The 25,900-nt window shown below is 36.5% G+C and overlaps 1 long non-coding RNA gene across 1 annotated transcript in view; it reads right to left on the reverse strand.

Annotated features, from left to right (window-relative positions):
- LOC108533763 (uncharacterized) overlaps positions 1-19,237 on the reverse strand; it is a 23,587-nt gene extending 4,350 nt beyond the window's left edge. The window contains exons 1-3 of the long non-coding RNA XR_001886816.1: positions 18,839-19,237; positions 15,997-16,062; positions 239-338 (exon numbers count right to left, since the gene is read on the reverse strand). This is a non-coding gene — a long non-coding RNA (uncharacterized LOC108533763). The remainder of the gene's footprint in view (positions 1-238; positions 339-15,996; positions 16,063-18,838) is intronic.
- Positions 19,238-25,900: the final 6,663 nt, after the last annotated feature.

The raw sequence follows: 25,900 nt of genomic DNA on the forward strand, positions 1-25,900 counted from the left end.
AAAAAAAAAAAAAAAAAAAAAAAAAAAAGAACCTTGGAGGTTGAAGACAAGGCTTTTAAATAAACCCAATCACACAAAGACAAAGAAAAAAAGAATTTTAAAAAATGAACAAAATCTCCAAGAAATTTGGGATTATGTTAAATTATTAGCCAAACCTAAGAAGAATTGATGTTTCTAAGGAAGAAGAGAACCTAAAACTTGAAAAGTTTATTTGAAGGAATAATTGAGGATAACTTACCTGGCCTTGCTAGAGATGTAGACATCCAAATACAAGAGTCTGGTAGAACTCCTGGGAAATTCTTCATGAACAGATCATCACCCAGGCACATAGTCATCAGCTTATTAAATTCAAGACAAAGGAAAGAATCTTAAGAGCTGTGAGACAAAAGCATCAGGTAACTTGTAAAGGAAAATCTATCAGATTAACAGCTGATTTCTCAGCAGAACGCTTACAAGCCAGTAGAAACTGGGGTCCTATCTTTAGCCTCCTTAAAAAAAAAAATTGTCGGCCAAGAATTTTGTATCCAGCAAAACGAAACTCCATAAATGAAGAATAAAGCATTTTTTAGATAAATTTAATACTACCTAGCCAGCACTATAAGAAATATTAAAAGGAGTTCTAAGTCTTGAAACAAACCCTCAAAATACATCAAAATAGAACCTCCTTAAAGCAGAAATCTCACAGGCCCAATAAAACAATAAGACAGTGAAAAACAAACATGATATTTAGGCAACAACCAGCATGATGAATAGAACAGTACCTCACATCTCAACACTAACACTGAATTTAAATGGGTTAAGTGCTCCACTTAAAAGATACTGAATGGCAGAGTGTATACAAATTTACCAACCAAGGATCTGCTGTCTCCAAGAGTCTCCAAGAAACTCACCTAACACATAAGGACTCACATAAACTTAAGGTAAAAGGGTGGAAAAATATATTCCATGAAAATGAAAACTAAAAGTCAGCAGGATTTACTATTCTTATATCAGACAAAACAGATTTTAAAACAGCAACAGGGTAAAAAAAGACAAAGAAGGACATTATATAATAATAAAAGGATTAACTTAACAGGAAAATATCAAAATCTTAAATACATATGCACCTACCACTGGAGCTTCCAAATTCATAATGCCATACTACTATGCCTAAGAAATGATATAGATAGCAATACAATAATGTTGAGTGACTTCAATACTCCACTGACAGGACTAGACAGGTCATCAAGACAGAAGGTCAACAAAGAAATGATGGTTTTAAACTATACCTGAGAGCAAATTGATTTAACAGATATTTACAGAACATTCTACTCAACAACTGCAGAATATACATCGTTTTCATCAGCACATGGAACATTCTTCAACATAGACCATATGATAGGCCACAAAACAAGTCTCAATAAATTTTAAAAAATCAAAATAATATAAAATATCCTCTTACATCACAGTGGACTAAAAGCAAAGATTAACTTCAAAGGGAAATGGATTCACAGTTGAATTATATCAGACATTCAAAGATGATTTGGTACCAATGCTGCTGAAAGTATTCTAAAAGATTAAGAGGGAATCCTTCCTACATTTTTCTAAGAAGCCAGTAGCACCCTAATAACAAAATCAGGAAAGGATATAACAACAACAACTAACTAGAGACCAATATCCCTGATGAACATAGATACAAAAATTCTCAACAAAATACCAACTAATCCAACAGCATATCAAAAAGATAGTACATCATGATCAAGGGGATTTCATATCAGAGACACAGAGATGGTTTAATATATGCAAGTCAATAAATGTGATACCTCATATAAACAAAATTAAAAACCAAAAACCATATGATCAATAGACACATAAAAAGCATTCAACAAAATCCAGCATCTGTTTATGATTAAAACCCTCAGCAAAATTGGCATAGAAGGGATATACCTTAATGTAATAAAAGTCATCAATTACAAACCCACAGCCAACATAATCCTGAATGGGGAAAAGTTGAAAGCATTCCCTTTGAGAACTGGAACAAGACAAGAATGTCCACTTTCATCACTTCTATTTAACATAGTACTGGAAGTCCCAGCCAAAAAAAAAAAAAAAAAAAAAAAAAAATTCACAGAAAAAAAAATAAAAGGGCATATAAATCAGTAATCAAACTGTTGTTGTTTGCTGATGTTATGACCTTATACATAGAAAAACCCTAAAGACTCATCTAAAGAGCTCCTAGGTCTGGTAAATGAATTCAGTAAAGTTTCAAGGTACAGAATCCATGTACAGAAATCAGTAGCACTGCTATACACCAACAATGACCAAGCTGAGAATCCTATCAAGAACTCGATCCCTTTCACAACAGCTGTAAAAATAAAATATAATACTTAGAAATATAATTAACCAAGTAGTTGAAAGATCTCTACAGGAAAAACTGTAAAACACTGCTGAAAGAAATCAGAGATGATATAAACAAATGGAAACATATTCCATACTCATAGATAGGTAGTATTAATATTGTAAAAATGACCAGACTGACAAAAGCCATCTACAAATTCAATGCAATTTCCATCAAAATACCATCATCATTCTTCACAAAACTAGAAAAACAATCCTAAAATTTATATTGAACCCAAAAGAGCCCACATAGCCAAAGCAAGACTAAGCAAAAAGAACAAATCTCGAGATATCACATTACCTGACTTCAAACTGTACTTCAAGGCTATAGTTACCAAAACAGCATGGAATAAAAATAGGTACATAGACAAATGGAATAGAAGAGAACCCAGAAATAAAGCCAAATACTTATGACCAACTGATCTTTGACAAAGCAAATAAAAACATTAAGTGGTGAAAGGGCACCCTATTCAACAAATGGTGCTGGGATAATTGGCAAACCACATGTAGAAGAATGAAACTGGACCCTCATCTCTCACCTTATACAAAAATCAATTCAAGATGAATCATAGACTGAAATCTAAAACCTGAAACCATAAAAACTCTAAGATGTAATATCGAAAAATCTCTTCTAGACATTGCCTTAGACAAAGACTTCAAAATCAAGAAACCAAAAGCAAATGCAACAAAAACAAAGATAAATAGGTGGGACTTAATTAAACTAAAAAGCTTCTGCATAGCAAAAGAAACCACAGAGTAAACAGACAACCCACAGAATGGGAGAAAATCTTCACAAAGTATGCATCTGACAAAAGGCTAATATCCAGAATCTAAAAGGACCTCAAACAAATCAGCAAGAATAAAACAATCTCATCAAACAGTGGGCAAATACATGAATAGACAGTTCTTAATAGAAGATGTATAAATGGCCAAGAAACATATGAAAAAATGCTCAACAGTACTAATACTCAGGGAAATACAAATTAAAACCACAATGAGATACCATTTTATATATATATACCATATAATTTAATAATCAGAAAATAATAGACATTGGCATGGATGTGGTGGAAAAGGAACACTTTTATACTGCTGATGGGAATGTAAAGTAGTACAGCCACTATGGAAAACAGTATGGAGAGTCCTTAAAGAACTAAAAGTAGGGAGTAGCCAAGATGCTCACCCAGGAGCAGCTAGTGTGTGTGCCTCACATGGAGAGAAACAGAACGGGCAAGTAAATACATCACCTTCAACTGAAATATCCAGGTACTTGCCTTGGGATTAATCAAGGAAACAACTTGACCCACAGAGAAGAGAAAAAGCAGGACAGGACAATGGCCCACCTGGGAGCAACACAGAGCCAGGGAATCCTCCCCAGTCCAGAGAAATGGTGAGTGAATCAGTGTCCCCAGGAAACCATGCTTCTCCCACAGATATTTGCAACCCTCAGATCAGAAGACTTTCTTTGTGGACCCACGCCACTGGGACTTCAGTCTTCAGTCTGGCAAACAGAACTACATGGAGTGTCAGCAGTACAGCTGCTAAGGCATGCCTGTAGACCCTAGAGACTTACATACTTGGGACTACCAGAAAAAGTAGCTTCAGCTCCTGCAAAGTGAGATGTTAGACTCCTGTACATACCCCTAGGAAAGAGGCTGTATCCAGGGGGCTGAGCAGCAATAGCTCACAGGTCTCACTTCCACAGCACTTCACAAAATAAGACCCATTGTCTTGGAATTTCACCCAGTTACCCATTCCTCCTTACTGGGCAGGACCTCCCAACCAGGGCCTCTAGCCAACCCTGCCTGAGCTCTCCAGCCACAAAGATTTGAATTCCCCCTGGGACAGCATTCCCAGAGGGAGAAAGTTTGGGCAACTTTGCTGCTTGACAACAGCCATTCTAGTGTTTGGACTTCAGAGGGTCTGAGATGACCAGAGGCTGAAGTGGAAACCAAGCACAGGAGAGCTACTCTACCAAAATGTGGCCAGATTGCTTTTTTGGGTGAGTCCTGATTCCATTCCTTCTCATTGGGTGGTACCTCTCAACCGGGGTCTCCAGCCACATCCTCTCCAGTCACGTCCTACATGTTTCTTTGGGCTGACACCCGGTCTGTACCTCCCTGGGGCAAAACTCCCAGAGGGAGAGACAAGCTGTCATGTTTGCTGTTTCACTGCCTTCACTGGTAACACTTCTAGGTTCTGGAAAATCCAAGGTGACTAGGGACTGGAGCAGTTCCCAAGCATACCACAGTAGCCCTATGGAAAATTGGCCAGGCAGTTATGTGGGTACCCATTCCCATATCTCATCACTGGGCAGGTCCTCCAGGCCTGGGCCTCCAGCACCCCTCCCACTAGAACTGTTGAGCCAGTACCAACTAGGCAATGCCCTGGACAGAGCATCCAGGGGGAACTGAAAGTTTTTCTGCCACTGCCTCTGTCACCCTTGCCACCCATGAACTAACCAAGGAGCAAATACCCTAAATGCCTTATTTATACCTCCAACAAGCTGCAGTTGACCCAAGGAGGGGAAGCCATTCCATCTTCCACAGGTCCCACACACCCCCTCACAGCTCATTACCAGACAGGGAATCCCTGGCTTGGGTCTATAGGACAAACTCTCCATCTTGAGCTGACTGCACTGAGCGACTACTGCCCTGCATATTTCTGGGGTAGAGTCCCCAAGAGTCAAGAAAATAACCCTTGGCCACAACCACTACTAAAACTTCTTCCTCTGCTGCCTCTAAGCTGGGAAAGAAACATAAAAACTGAGATTGCCCAGAGCTGCAGTGGCCAGCCCAGGAGTGCCAAGTCATGTACCATAGCCAGCACTCAAGGGGGAGAGGAACCCACATTTTCAGAGCACTGAGAGGGAACACAGCAGTAACTGTGAGGAAACATGGGGGAGCCACACAGCTAAGCAAGAGTCTAATGACCAAGAAGTTTAAGTGTTACCAGCTGGGTTACACCCCAAAACTTGAACACCAAAAATATCTCACTAACATACTCTTTTCTGAAACTAGAGACAAAACATCAGCTTTAAAGAAAGAACTTCCACAAATCCTTGGCCTGATGAAAACATCCAGAAAAGAAGTCTATTGACTGTATTCAATCTACAATGCAGTTAAGGAAGCACTCACATGCAGAGATGAGAAAGAAGCAACACAAGAACCCCAGCAAATCAAATGGCCAGAGTGTCATATGTCCTTCATATGACTGTACCAGTTCTCCAACAAGAGTTTTAACAAGAAAGAACTGGCTGGAATGACAGAAATATTATTTGGAATATAGATAGAAACAAAGATCATCAAGATTCAGGAGGATGGCAAACCCCAATCCAAGGAAAATAAGAATCACAATAAAGTGATACAGGAGATGAAGGACTAAATAGCTTCTGTGATAAAGAACCTAATGAGTCTGACAGAGCTGAATAACACAACAAAAGGATTTCACAATACAATCACAAGTATTAACAGCAGCATAAACCACGCTGAGGAATGAATCTCAGAACTTGAAGTCTGGTTTTCTGAAATAAGACAATCAGGCAAAAATGAAGAAAAAAGAATAAATACAAATGAACAAAACCTCCGACTGTTATGGAATTATGTAAAGAGTCCAAATCTATGAATCACTGGAATCCCTGAAAGAGAAAGAGAGGAAGCAAAGAACTTGGCAAACATATTTCAGGATATTGTCCATAAAAAGTTCCGCAACCTTGCTAGAGAGGCCAACATATTCAGAAAATACAGAGAAGGTCCTGCAAGATTCTACACAAGGTCATCCCCAAGATACATAATCATCAGATTTTGCAAGGTCAGAATAAAATAAATTATGTTAAAGGCAGCTAGAGAGAAAGGACAGGTCACCTACAAAGGGATCCCCATCAGACTAACAGCAGACCTCTTAGCTACAACACTAAAGCCAGAATAGATTGGAAGCCTATATTTAACATTCTTAAAAAAAAAAAAAATTAATCAAGAATTTTATATTCAGACAAATTAAGCTCCCTAAATGAAGTAGAAATAAGATTCTTCTCAGATTAGCAAATGTTTAGGGACTTCATTACCACCAGATCTGCCTTACAAGAGATCTTGAAAAGAGCATTAAAATAGAATAGAAAGACTGCTACCAGCTAGGACAAAAACAAACAAACAAAAAACAAAACACAATTTAACACAAAGACCAGTGTCACCGTAAAGCAACCACACAAACAAGCAAACATAATAACCATATAACAGCACAATGAGAGAATCAAATCCACACATATCGATACTAACGTTAAATGTAAATGGACTAAATGCCCCACTTAAAAGGTACAGAGTGGCAAGCTGGATTAAAAAAAGCAAGACCCAATGGTAGGCTGGGCGCGGTGGCTCAAGCCTGCAATCCCAGCACTTTGGGAGGCCGAGACGGGCGGATCACGGGGTCAGGAGATCGAGACCATCCTGGCTAACACGGTGAAACCCCGTCTCTACTAAAAAATACAGAAAACTAGCCGGGCGAGGTGGCGGGCGCCTGTAGTCCCAGCTACTCGGGAGGCTGAGGCAGGAGAATGGCGTGAACCTGGGAGGCGGAGCTTGCAGTGAGCTGAGATCCGGCCACTGCACTCCAGCCTGGGCGACAGAGCGAAACTCCATCTCAAAAAAAAAAAAAAAGCCCAATGGTATACTGTCTTTAAGAGACCCATCTCACATGTAATGACCCTCATGGGCTCAAAACAAAATGATGAAGAAAAATCTACCAAGCAAGTGGAAAAGAGAAAAAAGCAGGGGTTGCAATCCTAATTTCAGACATAACAGATTTCAAACCAACAATGATCAACAAAGACAAAGAGGGGCATTACATATTAGTAAATGGTTTAATTCAACAAGAAGACATAACTGTCCTAAATATATGTACACCCAACATAGGAGCACCGATTAATAAAGCCAGCTCTTAGAGACATTCAAAGAGACACAGACTCCCACACAGTAATAGTGGGAGACTTCAACATTCCACTGTCAATATAAGACAGATCACAGAGGCAGAGAATTAACAAAGATATTCAGGACCTAAGCTCAGCATTGGACCAAACGGATCTTGTAAACCTTTACAAAAGTTTCCTCCCAAAAACAATGGAATATAAATTCTTCTCATAACCATATGGCATATATTCTAAAATTGACCACATAATTTGGCATAAAACAATCTTCAACAAATGTAAAAGAACTGAAATCATACCAAAGATACTCTCAGACCACAGCACAATGTAAATAGAAGTCAACATGATGAAAATTGCTCAAAACCATACAAGTACATGGAAATTAAAAACCATGCTTCTGAATGACTTTTGGGTAAATAATGAAATTAAGGCAAAAATCAAGAAGTTTGTTGAAATGAATTAGAATAAAAATACAATGGACCAGAATCTCTCAGACACAGCTAAGGCAATATTAAGAGGGAAACTAATAGAACTAAATACCCACATCAAAAAGTTAGAAATATTTCAATTTGACAACCTAACTTCACAACTGAAAGAATTAGAGAAGCAAGAATATATCAACCCTAAGGCTAGCAAAAGATAAGAAACAACAAAAATCAGAGCCGAACTGAAGGAAATTAAGACAAAAAAAAAAAAACTCATTCAAAAGATCAATGAATCCAGGAGTTGATTTTTAAAAAATCAACTAAATACATAGGCCACTAGCTAGATTAATTAAGAAGAAAATAGAAGTTCCAAATAAACACAATTAGAAATGATGAAGATAATATTACTACTGACCCCACAGATATAAAAACAACCATCAGAAACTCCTATGAACACCTCTATGCACACAAACTAGAACACTTCGAAGAGATAGATAAATTCCTGGACACATACACCTTCCCAAGACTGAGCCAAAAAGAAATTTATTCCTTGAATAAATAAATAACAAACTTTAACATTGAATCAGTAATAAATAGCCTACAAACCAAAAAAATCCCAGGACCTGACAGATTCACAGCCAAATTCTACCAGATATACAAAGATTGCTGGTACCATTCCTGCAAAAACTATTCAAAAAAACTGGGGAGGAGTGACTTCTCCCCAATTCTTCCTGTGAGGCCAGCATCACCTTGATACCACAACCTGAGAGAGACACAACAACAACAAAAAAAGTTCAGGCCAATATCCTCAATGAATATCAATGCAAAAATCCTCAACAATATATTGGCAAACTGAATCTAGCAGAATATCCAAAATACTACCCACCATGGTCAAGTAGGCTTCATCCTGGGATGCAAGGTTGGTTCAACATACACGAATCAATAAATGTGGCTCATCACATGAACAGAACTAAAGACAAAAAATACAAAATTGTCTCAGTAGATGCAGAAAAGGCCATTGGCAAAATTCAGCATCGCTTCGTGTTGAGTACTCTGAATAAACTAGGCATTGAAGGAACATACCTCAAAATAATAAGAGTCATCTATGACAAACCCACAGCCAACATTATACTGACTGAGCAAAAGCCAGGAGTATTCTCCTTGAAAACCAGCAAAGGATGTGCCCTCTCACTACTTCTATTCAACATAGTATTGAAAGTAATAACCAGAGCAATCAGGCAAGAGAAGAAAATAAAGGGCACCTAAATAAGAAAAGAGAAAGTCACACTATTTCTGTTTGCAGGCAATATGATTCTTTATCTAGAAAACCCAATAGTCTTTGGCCCAAAGCTCCTTCAGCTAATAAATTACTTCAGCAAATCTGAAGGATAAAAAAATCAATGTACAAAAATCACAAGCATTCCTAGACACTAGTAAAAGACAAACCAAGTGCCCAATGAGAAAGGCATCCCATTCACAACTGCCACAAAAATAATAAAATACCTATGAATACAGCTAAGTAGGGAGGTTAAATATCACTATAATTAGAATTACAAAACACTGTTCAAAAAAATCAGAGAAGATACAAACAAATGGCAAATACTCCATACTCAAGAATAGAAAGAATCAATATCATTGAAATGGTTATACTCCCCAAAGCAATTTATGGATTCAATGCTAGTCCTATCAAACTACGAATGACATTCTTCACAGAATTAGAAAAAAAATTTCAAAATTTACATGGAACCAAAATGCAGCCCAAATCGCCAAGGCAATTCTAGAACAAAGCGGACGGGATCACATTACCTGACTTCAAACTATATACTGCAAGGTTACAGTGACCAAAACAGCATGGTAGTGCTACAAAAACAGGCACATAGACCAATGTAACAGAATAAAGAGCCAAGATATAAGGCTGCACATCTATAACTATCTTATCTTTTACAAAGCTGACAAAAATAAGCAACAGGGAAAAGTCTCCCTATTGAATAAATGGTGCTGGGATAACTGGTTAGCCATGTGCAGAAGATTCACACTGGTCCTCTTCTTTATAACATATACAAAAAATCAACTCAAGATAGATTAAGGACTTAAATGTAAAACCCAAAACTATAAAAACCTTGAAAGATAATCTATGCAATACCATCCTGGATCTAGGAACAGGAGAAGATTTTATGACAAGGACACCAAAAGCAACCACAACAAAAGCAAACATTGGCAAGTGGGATCTAATTAAAAAGCTTCCATACAGCAAAATAAGCTGTCAACAGAGAAACAGACAACATACAGAATGGGAGAAAATACTTGCAAACTATGCATCTGACAAAGGTCTAATATCCAGCACCTCTAAGGAACTTAAACAAATTTACAAGAGAAAAACAAACAACCCCATTAAAAAGTAGGCAAAGAGCATGAATAGACACTTCTCAAAAGAAGACATACATGCAGCCAACAAGCAAATGAGAAAAGCTCTATATCACTGATCATTGGAGAAATGCAAATAAAAAACACTATGAGATACTATCTTATACCAGTCAGAATGGCTATTAAAAAACAAAAAAAAATAGATGCTGGTGAGGTTGAGGAGAAAAGGGAACACTTATACACTATTGGTGAAAATGTAAATTAGTTCAAACATTGTGAAAAGCAGTATGGTGATTCCTCAAATAGCTAAAAGCAGAACTACCATTCGACCCAATAATCCCATTACTGGTTATATACTGAGAAATAAAAAAAATTCTACCCTAAAGACACATGTACATGAATGTTTATTTCAGCACAGTTCACAATAGCAAAGACATTGAATAAACCTAAATGCCCATCCACGACAGCCTGGATAAAAATAAATGTGGTACATATGTACCATGAAATATTATACAGCCATAAAAAAAGAATGACATCATGCCTTTTGTGGGAACATGGATGGAGCTGGAGGCTATCATCCTTAGCAAACTAATGAAGGAACAGAAAACCAAATACCACATGTTCTTATAAGTGGGAGCTAAATGATAAGAAGTTATAAATACAAAAAAAGGAAACTACAGACACTGGGGTCCACTTGATGAGGGATAGTGGGAGAAGGGAGAGAAGCAGAAAAAATGACTGGCCAACCTCCTGTTGACTTCTATTTTTATTGTGCTGTGACCTGAGAGTGAGTTTAATACCTTGGTGGTATAATAATATGTACAACAAATCCCCACGACCCTTTTTTAAATCTATGTAACAAACCTTCACATGTACCCCCAACCCTAAAATAAAAATTAATGAAAAGTAGAACTAACGAAAAGTAGTTCTCAAAGTAGAGCTACCATTCCACCCAGCAATTTCACTGTTGGTTATCTCCCCAAAGGAAAATATATCATTATATGAAAAAAACACTTGCACACACATGTTTATAGCAGCAAAATTTGAGTTGCAAAAATATAAATCCAGGCCAAATGCCCATCAACCAACAAGTAGATAAAGAAAATGTGGTATATATATATACCATGTAATACTCCTCAGCCATAAAAAGGAACAAAATAATGGCATCTGGAGCAGCCTGGATGGAGTTGGGAATCGTTATTCTATATGAGATAATTCAGGAATGAAAACCCAAATATTGTATGTTCTCACTTACAAATAGGAGCTAAACTTTGAGAAGACAAAGAATGATATAACAGACTTTGGGGATATTCACGGGAAAGGGTGAGAGGTGGGTGAGGGATAAAAGACTACACACTGGATACAATGAACACTGCTTGGAGGATGGGTGCACCAAAATCTCAGAAATCACCAGTAAGGAACTTAATCATGTAACAAAATACACCTGTTCCCCAAAACTATAGAAAAAATAATATTAAATAAAATGCATGCTGATGAGATTGCTGGGAAAATGAATCCTTGTACACTGTTGGTGGGAGTGCAAATTAATTCAATCATTGTGAAAACAGTGTGGCAATTAATTTTTTTTTTTTTTTTTGAGATGGAGTCTTGCGCCGTCATCCAACCTGGAGTGCAATGGTGTGATCTCAGCTCACAGCAACCTCTGCCTCCCAGGTTCTAGCAATTCTCCTGCCTCGGCCTCCAAAAGTAGCTGTGATTACAGGCACCCACCATCATGCCTGGCTAATTTCTGTATTTTTTGTAGAGACATGGTTTCACCATGTTGGCCAAGCTGGCCTCAAACTCCTGACCTCAAATGATCCTCCCACCTTAGCCTCCCAAAGTGCTGGGATTACAGGCATAAGCCAGCACACCTGGCTGACAATTTATCAAAGACCTAAAAAAACCTAAAAAGACCTAAAAGACCTACTAGCAGAACTACCATTTGACCCAGTAATTCCAAAGAAATATAAATCATTCTGTCATAAAGACACATGCATGCATATGTTCATTGCAGCACTAATCACAATAACAAATACATGGAATCAACCTACATGCATATCAAAGATAGACTGAATTTTTAAAATGTGGCATATATACACCATATAAAACTATGCAACCATCACAGAAAATGAGATTATGACCTTTGCAGGCACATGAATGGAGCTGGAGGCCATTATCCTTAGCAAACTAAAACAAAACTAGATACCACAAATTCTCACTTATACTCGAGAGCTAAATGATAAGAAAACATGGACACACACAGAGGAACAGACATTGGGGCCTACCACGAAGTAGAGGGTGAGAGGATGGAAGGGATCAGGAAAAATAACTAATGGGTACTAAGCTTAATACTTGGGTGATGAAATAATCTGTACACCAAATCCCCATGATACAAGTTTACCTAAGTAACAAGCTTGCACATGTACCCCTGAACTCAAAATAAACTTTAAAAAAAAGGAAGAGAGAGAGAGAGAGAAAAAAAAAAGAAAAAACTTAATTATAAGAGCCTTAAAAATATATATAACTGTGCTGAGACTTTCTACTCTAAAAGTGTTTTCTTAGTCTGTTCTCATGCAGCTAATAAAGATGTATCTGAGATTGGGTAATTTATATAGGAAAGAAATTTAATTGACTCACAGTTCCACGTGGTTGGGGAGGCCTCACAGTCATGGCCGAAGGCAAATGGGGAGAAAAGTCATGTCTTACATGGTGGCAGGCAAGAGTGCATGTGCAGGAAAACTTCCCTTTATAAAACCAGCAGATCTCATAAGAATTATCATGAGAACAGTAAGAGAAAAACCTGTCCCTATGATTTAACTATTTCCTACCACATCCCTCCCATGACCTGTGGGGATTATTACAAGTCAAGGTGAGATTTGGGTGGGGATACTAAACCAAAACATATCATTCCACCCATGGCCTCTCCAAATCTCAGGTTCTCACATTTCAAAACCAATCATGCCTTCCAAAAGTCCCCCACAGTCTTAACTCATGTCAGCATTAACTCAAATATCTAAATCCAAAGTCTCATCTGAGACAAAGTACTTTCTGTCTATGAGCCTGTAAAATCAAAAGCAAGTTAGTTACTTTCTAGATATAATTGGGGGTAGAGGCATTGGGTCAATTTCTCCCAAATGGAAGAAACTGGCCAAAACAAAGGTGTTATATGCCCCACACACGTCTGAAATCCAGTGGGGCAGCCAAATCTTAAAGCTCCAAAATGATCTCCTTTGACTACAGGTCTCACATCTAGGTCACACTGATGCAAGAGTTGGGTTCCCATGGCCTTGGGCAGCTCCACCCCTGTGCATTGCAGAGTACAAGCCTCATTCCCAGCTGCTTTTACAGGATTTTATTGATTATCTGCAGCATTTTTAGATGCATGATGTAAGCTGTTGATGGATCTACCACTCTGGGGTCTAGAGGATGGTAGCCCTCTTCCCACAGCTCCACTAGGCAGTGCCCCAATGGGGACTCTGTGTGGGGGCTCTAACCCTGCATTTCCCCTTGCACTGCTTTAGCAGAGGTTCTCTATGTGGACTTCACCACTGCTGCAGACTTTTGCCTGGACATCCAGGTATTTCCATACATCCTATGATATCCAGGTGGAGATTCCCAAAGCTCAGCTCTTGTCTTGTGTGTACCTGCAGGCCCAACACCCACGTGGAAGACATCAAGGCTTGGGGCTTGCACTCCCTGAAGTCATGGCCCGAGCTGCACCTTGGCACATTTTAGCCATGGCTGGAGCAGCTTGGACACAGAGCACCAAGTCCCTATGCTGCACACAGCAGGGCGGCCCTGGGCCCAGCCCAATAAATTATTTTTTTCCTTTTGGGTCTCTAGGTCTGTTACAGGAAGGGCTGCCATAAAGGTCTTTGACCTTCTTTGGAGACATTTTCTCCGTTGTTTTAGTGATTAACATTTGGCTCCTAATTACTTATGCAAATTTCTGCAGCCAGATTGAATTCCTCCTCAGAAAATAGATTTTACTTTTTTATCACATTGGCAGGCTGCAAATTTTTTGAACTTCTGTGCTCTGCTTCCCTTTTAAACATAAGATCTAATTCTAAAATGCATCTTTGTGAATACGTAAAACTGAATGCTTTTAACAGCACCCAAGTCACTTCTTGAACACTTTGCTGCTTATAAATTTCTTCTGCCAGACACCCTAAATCATCTCTTAAGTTCAATGTTCCACAAATCTCTAGGGCAGAGGCAAAATGCCGCCAGTCTGTTTGCTAACATAATAGTAAGAGTCACCTTTGTTCCAGTTCCCAACAAGTTCTCCATCTCTGTCTGAGACCACCTCAGCCTGGAATTTATTCTCCATGTCACTTTCAACATTTTGGTAAAAACCATTCAACAAGTCTCTAGGAAGTTCCACATTTTCCCACATCTTCCTGTCTTCTGAGTCCTCCAAATCTCTAGGAAGTTCTAAACTTTTCCACATCTTCCTGTTTTCTTCTGAGCATTCCAAACTGTTCCAGCTTCTGCCTGTCACCCAATTCCAAAGGTGTTTCCATATTTTCAGGTATCTTTACAGCAGCACCTCACTACCTAGTACCAATTTACTGTATTAGCCTATTCTCTGCTAATACAGACTTACCCAAGACAGGGTAATTTCTAAAGGAAGGAGGTTTAATTGACTCACAGTTCCACGTGGCTGAGGAGGCCTCATACTTATAGCAGAAGGTGAAGGAGGAGCAAACTCATGTCTTACATGGTGACAGGCAAGAGAGAGTGTGCAGGGGAACTCCCCTTTATAAAACCATCAGATCTCACAAGACTTATTCACTGTCATAAGAACAGCATGGGAAAAACCTACCCCCATGATTCAATTAACTCCCGCAGGGTCCCTCCCATGACATATGGGGATTATTACAAGTCAAGGAGAAAGTTGGGTGGGGACACAGAGCCACACCATATCAAGTGTCATGTGAGATACAAAATTTTACATATATTATTTTAGTTCATTGTTTCTTTAATGGTAAGACTGAGTATGTAAAACAAAAATAGAAAAAATACAGAATTAAAATTTTATTTATGATTTTTGCTAAAATGAAATACTACATGGCTATCAAAGTCAAGTAGTCAAATGACATTCAAGAACATGTCACAAATACTTGAAAAATGATGTTATTGGGAGTAAGAGAAACTCTAACAATACAGTCCTATATTTTAACATGTATTTATTACCTATACTTATGTATTTATTATCATATATTTATCTGAGTTTAACAATTAAACTATGTCCTTTCCTTCCTAGTAACACAAGCCTAATAAAAGTAAGTTGGAAAAGAGATGGAAATCCACATTTTCTGGGCACTTAGAACGTATATATGTCACACTGTGCTTTACATATTCAGTCTCATTAAATCTTTACAAGGCTTTTTAGTTATTATTACTATCAGAACATTTCAAGGGTTCAGAAAAGTTAGAAAAGCCACTAAACCTGGATGAAGTGGTTCTAGAATTCAAATCTGGATTTTTCTGGCAGTTAACCCCTTCCTTTTTCATTAGACTAATCCATTATGTAAATGGTACCCATTATCAACTGGCAGCATGTCATCTTGGCAGCAAGATGGTCTGTCACATAAGACAATCTAAATCTAGAAATTTCCGTAGGGGAACTTAATCTTTCTCAGTACTCCTTGAAGCCTGGTGGGATTCCTTAGAGCCTCCCAACTGTTACTACTTCCTTTTACTACAGACCCAGACTAGTGAAGACAAAGTCAAGTGCAAAAGCAAAGAAAGGATAGGCTGAACTATGTGATTTTTAGGAACATTGGACTATTGAGAAAATATTTCTCAATAAAAGATTATAGATGCCACACAGTTACACATCATCTCTTTGCTAGAATTAAAACCCTTTGATTTAGCAACATTTCTTTTACAGTGCAAATGCTTTACCTTTTTATGACTCAATCACCAGTAATGTAGGTGAGAAGGTCCATTTCCATGATAAATAAGGATCAACTGTGAAGGAAAGGGAGAGTAAAGTTAATGGACTGATGAGCAGAAAGAGATGATTTTAGAATATTGAAGTGAAGGGTTTGAATATGGGAAATTACGAAAGCAGCAGACAGAAGGGAGAGAGACAGGGAAGCACAAACTGGGGCATTTTCAATATGTTTTTTCCAGTGCCCAAAGTATCATGCCTCATTCACAGTACCATAAAGAGTCTAACAGAGCCTGACTGAGTTTGAGAAAGCTCTCTTTAGCATAAAATCTTATTTCTTCTGCAACTTTTTCACATATTTATACTACTAAGAAAGTTGTCATTTCAGTAGGAAGAATTCAAAGCCAGAAAGAAGGAGATCTTTTTTGTACATTGATAAATAAGTTGGTAATTGGCTATATTGCTGCTTTTTTTTTTTTTCAGTCCTTTATTCATTCCTTTGTTTGTTTCCTATTCACTTCTTAAATTTCTTCATTTCTCCTATTTTTGTTCCTCCATTGGTCCCTCCCTTCACAAATATTTACTTCCCTTGTAAAGTATGGTGGATCCTTGACAAGGTGCTAAATATAAAGAAGAAAATGAGACATTGTTCTTATCCCAAAGGAATTCACAGTCTAGTGTTTCTATTACCAAAAATAAGTACTAGGAAGAAAAGCCATTTTCGCCATACATGAAAAAAATAAACTTCACAAGTTGCGTCTATTTTAATTGAGAAATAAAATTATATGCGTTTATTTTGGATTTTAACTTTTTAATGAAGAGTTTAAAGATGGAAATGAAAAATCATCTCATTTTAAAATTTCACTTTGTATCCTTGGACCAGTGTCTCCCATTTCCTCCATCGCCCAGCCCCAGCAACCTCCAAAAATCATCTTTAATTAAACAGTACAGATGTTGGTTTCAGGATGTTTTCACTCTTCTTAATCTAATTTTGCTGTGTGTATTTTTTTGGCCTTACTATTATTTCTCTGCATAATATTATTTATAGGCCAATAACACTTGCTACCTGCAGTCATGGAAGGGATCATGATCTAAGGCAAGGTTCACCAGAATCCTTGGCCTAGATGGAAGGACAGGGGTGGGAGGTGTTGTGGAAGGGAGGATCAAGGGAAGTTAAAGGGTTGTAGTAGAAATTTATATGTGCTGTTTTTATTTGCTTTTGCATTTTTTCCTATGGATAATATTTATGTTTTACTTTAGATCATCAGAAAGGTCTGTGATTTCCCTAAGTTTAAAAGCCATAGGTTTAAATTCAAATATAAATTAAATATGCTACTTTTTATTTCATTGACCCTTCTACATATTTTTTTCAGCTTGTTTCATTAACACAGAACTTTGGCAAACACACCAAAACCAGAACAAAACAAAACAAAAAAAAGTATATTTAAATAAACACTTTTCTTCCCCTGTCAAACACTTGCCTTAGCTTAGTTCTCTGTATAATATAGTTACAATAAGTATAAATTGGTTCCTAAAAATTAATTTTACATAACATCTGAAATATACTTTCTACCAATACAATTGTAGACATTAGCATTTTTGTTTCTTTACAGGAAAACATGACCTTGAACATTGTATCCTACAGAGACATTTGACTTCTCAAGACTGAGAAAATGAGAATATCACGTTGTTTGTTATCACCACCCCAACCCAAACACATTTTTGCCCTAAATCTGCAATTATGTCCACTTTTTAGTTCATGATATTACACCCATATCTACATTATCTAGTAAAAATGACCATGGCAGCAGCAGTAGGAGGAGAAAATTAGCTGGGTTGAAGAGAAATTAATTCTCCATGATTATTTAAATTTATTCCTTAAAAAAATTGGCACTTGTTTTTCAGCATAATCTTCAGAGCTGTAAGGAAATGCACAGAACTTAGGAATAGAAAAGCTATTTTGGATCCAGGGCTAATAGATTGCAAATAGTCCAGATGTTGCTATATGTACTTCAGATAGATTATTGAAGTCCCTAGTGACACTACTTTCCTAGTTAGAGAAATGTTTTATTTTTTTAAACTGGGTAGATACTGTATTTTGAGAATATTCCTTCAATGTAATTAAAGAATTATAGAGAAGAAATATCTACTGAGAGTTTTTTTTTTTCAATCTCAGAAATGCTGCTTGAAATTTAAAATCATGTAGAGTCAATTCTGCTCCTTGGAGTCTAAGAATCTGACACTGGGTTTTGATACATATTGTATTAGAACAAGATAATCTCTATATAGTATGAACGGAGTATTAAAATTGACTCTTACACATAAAATGTTGTTCCTGCTATTTCACCACTACCCTGGTTTCCCACTTCTTAAGGCCTTGTCTTGAAAATAAACATATTTAAAGGCATGTTACTTGAGGAGAAACAGCTTTAGAAAATTTGGTGGGTGAATTTATCACTATATTTTTATCTAGAAAAGCAAGGCCCTACAGAACTAAAAAAAAAGAAGAAACATAAATTTTAATTAAGCCACATGGGAGTATGGCAAAGGCATTAAATTTATTTATTTATTAAATACTTCTTTTTAGTTTCTTTCTTCATTATATTTACCAAGTATATAAAAGGGACAACTTAGTTCAAAACACTGTGCTAAAATTACAAGTGTCCTTAGAATAAAAACAACAGTTTCTGAACTCTTTAAGCATACCTTCTGATTGACGAGACAAACAAAAACAACTACCGTCGTTTGATTCTAAAAGTAATATATGGTAATTGGGAAAACTACATGTAAGATATTTTTTAAATGTAAAAGCACATGCATACACAAATGAACACACGACACAAATAGTCTTACCCATTCCTTAATTCCAATTTCCTAAAGTAATTTTAAAAGATATTTTTGCTTGCTAATTGTAATTATTAACATATCTCCAACAGTTTTCTTCTTTCTCTCTTCTTTAGCTTCACGTTGAGCTCTCTATTTTTATATTTCTGACAATTATTAAGGAAGAGAGTAACGGGGCTCTATAAGTCCTGGTCAATGGGGAAATCTAACAAATGCAAGAGAATCACGAGCATCTCCCTGGATAAAAAGACATTTCATGTTGACTTGAAAATGGAGATTAAGTAACTTAGTGCTTGGAAAGTATTATAAAAGTATGGCTTTCAGGATTTTTGAGAGCTTGGAGGTGGGAAAGGACTATGTGATTTCTGGTATAGAAATAAGGCCAATCTAGTTGATATGAAAAGCTAAAGTTTCTGGTTTACGATGCAGCTAGGCCAGTAGGCAGCAGTTAGCTCCAACTGCTACTTTTGGACAGTTTATGCTAAGGAAAGCCTTCTCAGCTATGGAACGTTACTGAAGGGTTTTAAGTAAGTTCCTAGCATGATCAGATTTGAATTTCTGAATTATAACCCAGGATGCAAATCACAAGAAAACCGTAGTGGAAAAACATGGATGGAAGTACAATAGTCAGAAAGCTATTACAGCAGTCATAGGGATCAGAGATGGTATTTTAGACAAAAGTCACAGCAAAAGAAATGGAGATCTATTATCAAGGTACAGTCTCAGTAGTTCAGTATGAGGTTCTAGTGAAGATGATGAAGACTTCTAAGTTTTAAATTTTACCTAAAAATAAAATATACCTATAATTTTTTAAAAAACTTGAACATCTATGAAATCAGGAGATAAAACTTAGTCACCCATAAAGATTAAGGCAGAGGAACCCCAAGAGAGAAAGCACTTAAAGTCAAGTTACCTGCTTTCTAACTTTGCCAAACCCAGGTAAACCCCATGCGTCATGTGAATACCACTTTCCACTTTATCCTTCATTAAAGATGTGAAGTATATACATTAAATCTGGGATAAAGACTTATTTGCCTCTAAAATCTGTGTTTCCATTTCTAATTTACCTACAAAACTCAGATGGTGAATTTTTCACCTCTCCCTAAAATACTTAGAAAGGCATAGACATGGATAAAATTTTAAAATAACCCATGAAAAGTGGAGAATGACAGCCTCTTGTCAGAATCTCAAAGAACTTTCCAATTAATTAAAAAGTGACAGTTGATTGGTAAATCACTACCCAGTCTTCACCTTAAGCTTATCCCTACTTCACCTTATGAAATAGAGTGCACGCCAACAAAATGATAGTGATCAAACTTCCCACACAGTCTCAGATAGGTTCTCTACCAACCAAAAGAGCAAGCTGCTGTCTACCTTGCATTCAAGTGAGAAATGTGAAGGGACCCTGAGACATATCTTTTCCACCCTAGTTTTGTTCAAACTCTGATCTTTATCTATTCAGCAACTATTTATGTATTCCTTAATGGCACAGAGCTAGGATCTGAAGATACAGTGGTGCAGGTTCACGATGACCCTGTCTTCCTAAGATCTACAGTTTTCAAGAGACTGCAAATTTAACACTCATGGGACAAGATAGTAATTCACAGGTGCACTTTGGGTCTCAGTTCAATGTTACTGAATGGTCTTCCCTGAATCTCCCAACTCATAGGTTGCATTATAGTGGCCTGTATTCCTTTAGAATCCTTTTCAATCAGGTGTAAATTTTGTGAGTTCTGTCAATGTGTAGACATTATCAGCATCAGCCATCACCCACTACTGAAACTCTGATACTAACAGGAATCAACAAACGGCCTATATATGGCTTTGGAACTAATAACAGTTCTCACTTTTTCAAAGGGTTGTAGAAAAATTGGGGGAAGAAGAAGTAGGAGGAGGAAGACAAGGGGGAGGACACTACAGAAAACAAAATGTGTGTGGTCCACAAAGTCTGAAATATTTACTGTCTGTCCATTTACAGAAAATTTCTCACCCTCTTGGCACATAGTAAAGACCCAAGTAATATGTGTTAAATAAATGCATAAATGACATTTCAGAGCATTGGTCACTCAAAAGTACAATGACATAGATAGCTCCAGATACTCACATGCTCACTAATAATTACCAATGGCACGTACTAGGAATTGTGGTTTCTATGAGCTTGATTAGTTCAGAGTGAAAAATAGGAGCTGGAATAAATAAGTTACGCTTATCAAAAGAACAAGTGTTCACAATGAAAGTCCACTAAAATGATACAATTAGACTATAAGTTGGCGTATTGTCTTAGTATATATCTGAGAAGATTAATTTTATTTGTCAACTTGATGGGGCTAAGGGATGCTCAGATAACTGGCTAAAAATACTTCTGGGCATGTCTTTCTGAAAGAAATTGCCATTCGGATCAGTAAAGAAGATTTACTCTTCCCAGTGTGGCCAGGCATTGTCCAGTTAATTGGGGCCCTGAATAGAGCAAAAAGGTTGAAGAAGGACAAATTATCTGCATCTTTCCTTGAGCTGAGACACATATCTTCCCCTCAGGCAATGGAAATCCTGGATCTCAGGCCTTTAGACTCCGGGGCAGGGGAACTTACAGGAGTTCTCCCCATCCCCGCCATGTTTCCAGGTCTTCAGCTTTGGACTGAATTACATTTGCTTTCCTAGTTCACTAGTTTTCGCTAGTTTCTAGCATCCATGTGACAGATTGTGGGACTTGTCAGCCTCTATAATTGTGTGAGTTAATTTCCATAATAAATCTTCTATATCTATATACTAATAGTTTTGTTTCTTTGGAGAACCTTACACAATATCAACAAAACAATTCATGACATTCAGAATACACAGTTAAAATGAAGTGAAGAAACACTAAGAAGAAGCTTGTGGATAAAGAGTACTTGCCTGTTAAGAAACATCTCATTTTAATTATATAGTAATGGAGATGGGGATCACCTTGTTTTGTTTTGTTTTGAGATGAGTCTCACTATGTTGCCCAGGTTGGACTCAAATTCCTAGGTCAACAGATCTTCCACCTCGGCTTCCCAAGTGGCTGGGACTACAGGAGATCACCTTTTCAAAGCTGAATATCAAAGTCAGAAAATCAACTAAATGAAAGGTAGATTTATCTATAAAAATCAAAATGTTATTTATCATAAAATTCCATAAATAGCTTCGAATAAAAAGACATTGTAAATAAGGACTGCCACATTCAATCATTCATGATACATTTATTTATTCATGTCATATTCAAGTGTTTTCCAGATTTAGTTTTTTTAATTAAAAGATTCTATGCTGCAATAAAGAACTAAACCATGAAAACACATTTCAATCAGGAATGACTACACAAAATAATATGTTTCACCTCAAGCAGAGAAGTACTCAAACATTGAGGTTAATAGTATGAACTCTATAATAATAATGGTCATGTTCAAATAAACGTCAACTCTAGTGGTCCCTGTTGTGAGAACAAAGTTATTTAGTCACTTTTTGTGACTATTACCTTATCCACAAATGAACATATTAATAGTACCTACTTCAGGGCTACATGAGAAATAAATGAGTTAATACAGATAAGGAAATTAAATGAATTTAATACAGTTAAAGCCTTAGAACAAAAAATAATCACTATATATCAGTAATGGTGTTAGTAATCCATAAAATAAAATTTAAAACAATGGTGATTATATCACCATGTTATACCATTTAGATTTACCAAGATTAGAAAAAGAAAAAAAAAAAAAAAAAGGTCAAATATGGTTGCTCACACCTGTAATCTCAGCACTTTGGGAGGCTGAAGAAGGAAGATCATTTGAGTTCAGCATCTTGAAATCAGCTTCTTTATCCTGTTTTCTCTTTGCATTTTAGTTTGAATTTGTACTGAAGGATCCTCAAGCTCACTAATTATTTCCTCAACCATATCCAGTCTGCTGATGAGTCCATCAAATATATTTTTAATTGTTACTAGTTTTTTTATTTCAAGCATTTTCTTCTGATCCTTTTTTAGTTTCCATCTCTCTGCTTATATTACCCATCTATCCTTGAATGTTGTCTAATTCTACCTGTAACATATTGGCCATTATAAATATATCTACATATGTGTGTCTGATAATTTCAGTGTTACTTCTGAGTCATATTCAGATGCTTGCTTTGTCTCTTCAGACTGTCATTTCCTGACTTTTTTAATGTCTCACAATTTTTTTGTTGAAAGTTGAGCATATTTGTATCAGATAATAGGAAGTGATGCAAACACACCTTTACTGTGAGATTTTTCTGTTAATTTGACTGTGAGTTGTATTGTGTTTAAACTTTGTTATAGCTGTAGGTGTCAGTAGTTTCAAATTCTGCTAGCATCTACTTTCTTTCCTCTGTTACTTTTGTGTTCTCCTAGGAACTTCTTAAAACCTGAGACTTGCAGCTATTTCAACTGTAATCCACAGTTATTAAGCTGAAACCTTATTGATTTGGTGGTTTTATGGGGGAAGGGAAGCTTTCTATAATATAATAATTAAATCAATCTTTTAGTGACCTTGCATCTCTTGGTGGTGACCTTCACAAGTGTTTCTTTCTCCAGTTGGTGAGACAGAAAGGCCAGAGGATGCTTTGTTAGATAATTGTCCTATTCCCAGGTGTAATAACGATCTGATAAGGTCTTTTCTCCTACCTGCCAGCCAGGTTTTCGTTATGGAGAATGATCTGGGTATATTTCAAGTTGGTTTCTCCACTGCTCCCAGACCAGAAGCACCAGGGAATTTCTTGATTTTTTACCATGAGAACTTACTGGAGGTAAAACCCATAAACATGTTAGGGACTTCAAAGACTGCGAACCGCAGGAGTTTATTCCTCATGCTATTTCACACTCCACTTCCAGCCATTTGTTAGAATTACTCTTTAGGTGCTTCTATCAGTTCACGGCTTCAGCATCTTCTATTCCAGGTAAGCTGATATGTTTTTTGTGAGATCGGTGATTTTTTTGGGCAGTGTCTCCAGATTTCAGGGTACCAGTTTACTCTACTATCTCAATTCTTTGATTGTTCCTAGAAAATCCATTGATATTTAGGTTGTTCTGGTTTTCTTGTTAAAAAAAAAAAAAAAAAAAGTTAATGACCAGCATGCTCTTAACATATTAGAACTATAGCTAAAGTCAAATGCTTACAATATAATGTTTGAAGAAAACCATGTTTTATTTTTAAAGAAAGAAAACAGATCAAAATGCAGAATGTATAGAAATTATTGCAACCCTGTTAAATCTACTAACAGTTTGAAATGCTTCCCTTTAGGTGGGAGGGTTACAGTTGGTTGTCTGCTTTTTACCATTCTATGTTTTCCAAATTGTGTTCAGTGACCATATTTTACTTTTATAATTACAAATATATTTGGAAACATTCTAGAACTCAAAGCAAAGACATAATGTAGTTATCTAATGACTTTGGAGAAAATCTGCTTAGTTTTGATTCTTGGCTTACCTCATATTCTGAGTGATCCTGGGTGACTTTCTTAATTTTTCAGTGTCTCAGCTTTCTCATCTATAAAATAAGAATACTAGTATTGGTATCCCCATAAATTAAGAGATTAATATATGTAAGCTTCTTAGTATCTTCAAAAACCTTTATTTATTATATTACTTGAAATAAGCGATTGAGAAATCATTTAATTGTTAAAACAGATGTAATCTATTTTTCATTTCCCTTGACAAAGCCATAGTCTGAGTAACTCATCATCTTCTCAAGTGGCCAATTATCTATTCCTCGCCATCTGTTTGGTCACTGATCTAGTCCCTTGCTCCTAGTCATATGCAACGGCCTTTAAGAGTGTGGAGGTCTAAGAATGCCGGAAGGGCATCAGATTGAAGAGAATTTGGCCATGAGAAATCACCAGAGGGGGGAAAAATACATATTGTGTGTGTGTGGTGTGTGTGTGTGTACAAATATTTAGATGAAATAAAATATGCCACTTTAAAAAATTGTTTTTACAATCTTATCTTGGCTTGCAACTCTGACATCAGTACAATAAATGTGAATATAATGTTGACCCACTTGACAGTCATTCCTCTGTGAAATCGATGTGTCATTTGTGTGAGGGATTTTAGTGGAGTTGGCAGGGATCCTATCTGACCTTCCTTGTTTATGATACCTTTTGCTAATATTTGTTTTATTCTTCTTTATAAGAACAAACATATTTCTTTCTGACTCTTAAAAACTGAAACATTTTAGTGGGACTGAATCTGTTAGCAGCATGACTTGATGTCTTTGATTAACCCATTCCTGGGAAATGGGTAAACTTTAATTGTTAATGGTAAAAAATAAAATGTATAACAATACTGCATTATAGAAAGCTTCTTAAACTATGCCTGTCATCACCTAATATTTTTCATACTTGTCTGTAATCCACATAGAGCTTTCATTGACACTACTGTTTTAACATGAAAGAGAGTAGAATTTTCATTCCGAAACTACAATTTTAAATATGATTTTGAAAGTAGATTCTAGAAAATTACAGAGAATATTAAAATGTTGGGCAGTATTCAAAAGAGTTCGTTCAAAATCCTTATTTACAGTTTATCTTGTATTCAATATAGAAAAGGCAAACAATGCAGGGATACACAATAATTTGAACCTAATATGGAGCTATATGAAAACCATGTTTTTCTCTATAATCAGTAAAATATATCTATTAACTTTAAAGAAAAACAAATTTAAAATGCAATGTTAAATGCTGATAAAATAACTAATTTTAAGCCTGTGCACACAGTGTTGTATACTTTAAATCTAAGATCACTTTTAATCTTCACAACTGCCAATGAAGTAGATGCTTCTGTCACTATCACTGTATATATGTAAGTAATAAAGTCCTTGGGAAATCTAGAAGTGTTTTGTTATCAGAGAGATATGATGATACGTAACAGTTGGCAACAGTTCTGAACAAAGTCACAGGATCATTAGGTTTCTACGCAAGAAGACCACAATCTTTGCATATATAATTCATAAAATTTTGACAACTAAAAATGCATATCACACAAAGAAAAGAATGAGAAGTATATTTTGCAGGTGGCATTAATAAAACGTTTTTTTGTTGTTGTTGGTT

The sequence above is a fragment of the Rhinopithecus bieti genome, unplaced genomic scaffold, assembly GCF_001698545.2.
Source record: "Rhinopithecus bieti isolate Rb0 unplaced genomic scaffold, ASM169854v2 scaffold_11404, whole genome shotgun sequence".
Classification (NCBI taxonomy): Eukaryota; Metazoa; Chordata; class Mammalia; order Primates; family Cercopithecidae; genus Rhinopithecus; species Rhinopithecus bieti.